The sequence below is a fragment of the Octodon degus genome, unplaced genomic scaffold, assembly GCF_000260255.1.
Source record: "Octodon degus isolate 3935 unplaced genomic scaffold, OctDeg1.0 scaffold00007, whole genome shotgun sequence".
Taxonomy (NCBI): domain Eukaryota; kingdom Metazoa; phylum Chordata; class Mammalia; order Rodentia; family Octodontidae; genus Octodon; species Octodon degus.
Window position 1 is genome coordinate 12,431,310 of NW_004524583.1, and position 3,956 is coordinate 12,435,265.

Below are 3,956 nucleotides of genomic sequence, written 5' to 3' on the forward strand. Positions count from 1 at the left end.
ATAAATAAATAAATAAATAAATAAATAAATAAATAAAATGAAAATAAAGATGTAGCCATTGACATACGATGCTACATCCTAGAATTTTTCCTCCATACAATTCAAAAGTGCTTTCATAGATTGAGTCATAGATTTTTATCATAAATTATTCATGCATAATAAAATAGATAATAGAAGTGAAGTAAATTGGTGAAGTATCTCTAGAACTTCTTATTCAAAATCCAACTCTTGGGCTCCATGAACAGTGATCATCTGCTAGGACCAAGCTATCATCCCCTGTGATGTCATGAGGGTTGGTAATGAAGCATCTCTCAAAAGGATCCACAAGACAACTAAAGATCACTTGAGCGGGGCTCTTGCCAACTGGACAGCTGTGTGGCATCAGCGTACTTCCAACTCCCACATCATCGCGCTGCCAAACCTGTCTGACTTTCTACCTCCTCCGCATCCGTGGGCTAAGAGCATGCTCTGGGATTGTTCGGGGATTTGTTGCTTCAAGCTATTGACAAGGCTTGCTTCTACCCAGCACTGGGGATTGAGCTCACACCACTCATTCCTATCTAAGTCCCCAGCCTTTCAGCCCCTTTTTGAGGCAGGGTCTCCTTAAATTGCCGAGCTAGCCCAGAACTTGCCATTCCCCTGCCTCTACTCCTCAGTAGCTGGGGTTGTGGGCATTGCCGCCCGTCTCCAGCAATTCCGAAAGTGCTGATGCTGGGACTTCTGATGCTCGCCGGGGCAATGATGACCTCATCAAAACTACTACATAGCCAAGGACATTTGCAAGGTGGTGTTGATGTAAGATACATATGAATTTCAGAGATTTTGAGTTGCAATGAAAAAAATATGTCGGATTTTTTTTTTTAATATGGTTGTAAGTTCTCCATAGATATTTGTCGAACAAATAAATGGATGAATTCATCAATCCATTTGACTTTAGGCAAGTCCTTCAGATTTGGGCAATTATGCAAGAGCTAAAATGATTATGGATTAGGCTGCTGTTTGCAAATATCAGAAAATCCAATTGAAAGGGCCTTGAAAGCTAGAGTAGGAGGATGCATAGCTCAGCAGCTGAGGTAGAGGATCACAAGTTCAAGCCCAGGGCTGTTGAGATGGCTTAGTAGAATAAGTGCTTGCCTGGCAAGCACAAGGGCCTAAGTTCAAGCCCAACCTGGTCCATTTAGCAATTTGGTAAGATTCTGTCTCAAAATAAAAATAAATGAAAATTAAAAGGGGCCAGCGATGGAGTTGTGTGAAGAGCCTGAGTTCAGTACCCAGTATTGAAAATAAACAAACAAGCAAAAAAGGTGTAAAGACTAAGGAGAGATAAATTAGCTCACATGCAAGAAGTCCTGAAAAAGGTAGGTCCAGTGTTAGCTAGTTCAGGGCTCCATAGCTTAGTGAAGGCCAGGACTCCCTGCCATCTGAGCAGCACCCTGGATGTGCTGGCAGTCCCTCAGCCCCCAGGCCTTGTGGTCCCAAGTCAGCTGCCTTAGTTCATGTCCTATCTCAAAGTGGAAAGTCTAGGGATAAAGGTGTATCAACCCCATGATCTTTCTTTTTGTTTTTGTATTAGGAGTTGAACCCAGAGCCTTTACAGGGGCTATATCCACAGATCACTTAATTTTTTAATTTTGAGACCAGATTGCCCAGATGGCCTTGAACTTGCAATCCTCCTGTCTCAAACCTTCAGGGTACAGTAGTGTGGATTACCAGCTGGCTCTATGACTCTTTTTTAAAAATGAAGGGGGGGGGACCTACCTCAGATGACTTCTCATCTCGCTGGTCGCATGTCAACCCCTAAAGCAGTCTCTAGCTGCGAAGTATCGTTGCCACAACTGGGTTAGGTCAGTGGGGATTTATTCCCTGAGCTTGGCTCTCTGGGAGTAGATGCCTGGAAAGAAGCCAGAGTTCTGTGCCCAGGGAAGAAGTGGATGGATGCTGAGGGGCGTGCAGGGCTCTCCGAAGTGGATGGATGCTGAGGGGCGTGCAGGGCTCTCCGAAGCCTGAGCAGAGTGGTTTTCAGTCCTGCTACGCACACACACGTACTGCAGTGTTAGAGAAACGTCTCAAATCTCCGCATTCTCTCTGTCGACTGTGTCATTGAGGACTGAGATATGGAAGGCCACACCTAACTGGTTTCTTGACCACATAACTGGTTAGATGATTTTTGTTCACTCAACTGCTTTATCTTTTGCTACCAAGACCTCACTAGGATGAGGAAGCATCGTCATTGTCCCAGCCTCCACTGTCTCTTGTCTCTGTCTCTGTGCTGTTTCTCTGTCTCTCTCTGTCTCTGTCTCTGTTTCTCTCTGTCTGTCTGTCTCTCTGTCTTTCTCTCTGTCTCTCTGTCTCTGTCTCTCTCTGTCTCTCTGTCTCTCTCTCTCTCTCTCTCTCTCTCTCTCTCTCTCTCTCTCTCTGTGCCAGGAATTGAACCCAGAGCATTCACCCTGAGCTATATCCCCACTTGGAGACAGACTCTCATAAGTGGTCCAGGCTGAGCTCAGGCTTGCAGTCCTCCTGCTTCATCCTCCCAGAGTGCTTGGATTGCAGCTGTGTGCCACCACCATGCCCTTGGAAACTGGACATGGCTCCCAGCCTCCTCTGCAGCCGGAGGTGGCCCTGTGACCCAACTCTGCCAATAAAATGTAAGAAAAAGTCTCCCAGGAGTTTGGGGGAAAGCTTCCCTCAAAGTGACTCAAAAGTCAGGGGCTGGGGAGATGGCTCAGTAGAGTGCAAGGGAAGTGCAAGTTCAATCCCCGGTTCAGCTCCCCTCACTGCGCAAAAAAAAAAGACTCAAAGGTGCTGTGGTGGCTTAGCTGATGGGCAGCTTGTAGTCAGGTTTGCAAAGGAAACAGTTTAGTACAGGACACAGAATTTATAGGATTGTTTTATAGTAGTCATCCAGAATCAAGTACAAAGTAGTCCAGGAAATCTGTCCACACACTAAAGACCAAGAGAATCCAGCTGAGGGCCAGGATCCCGTGGCAGTGTCCTGCACGAGTGCAGCTGAAGACCCACAGCTCATAACAGTGCCCTCCAGAAGTCTGCCTGGAGGCCTAGGGCCCACGACAACGTTTCATGCAGGCCTGTTTCATGGATCTGTGCTGGGAAGGCCCAAAGGTCAGTGAGGGAAGCTAGGAAGTCTGTGCCAGTGGGACGAAGGGTCTGTGCCTGCAGGCTGGGGGCTCTGAACTGGAGCTAGAAAGCAACACTAAAGGGAAGAACCAGAGCTCTCCCAAAAGTACCACAGCCATCCTCAGTGACACTGAGGTCCAGAGCTCCTCCAGCAATGAGGAAAGCTGAGTTCCCATTAGGAAAGCCAACATGACAAGCTTTTCCAGGAGACTGAGCAGGACACCATCTTCGCCTCCTGATTCAGGAAGCAATGCTCAAAGTAAGGACCAGAGCGCCCCCAAAATGAACTTCAGCCATCCTCAGTGACACTGAGGTCCCAAGCTCCTTTGATGATGAGAGCAGCCAACTTCACCAGGAAAGCCAGCATGACAAGGTCCCCCAGGAGCACCAACAGCCCTCAGTTCTTCCTCTGCTGTTCTCCTTTTTGTGTTGTTGGCCACAATCCTCAGGTGGGCCTTCCACATGCAGCACCATGCTGGTGCAGTTTAGCTGCGTTACAAGTTGACCAGCAGTGGTCAGCCCACCACCAGGCCAAGCTCCTGTTGGGGCGTGTGTGGTCATCATTGGTTCTACCTTGTATATGGGCCACAGTGGGTCATAATGAGAGTGGGAGGAGTGCCAGTACTTCTTTGCTGGACACTTGTATTCGCACCAACACTGTGATCTTTACCTGGGAGTTTCTCTGCAGGAAACGGGCAAGGCCATATGTCCCATCAGAGTTCACTTGCTACAACTCAGAGTGTAATCTCTCTGCCTGTTTCATGAAAGGTAAACTACATGGCTGGGTATGGTGGTACACGCCTGTGATCCTAGCACTCGGG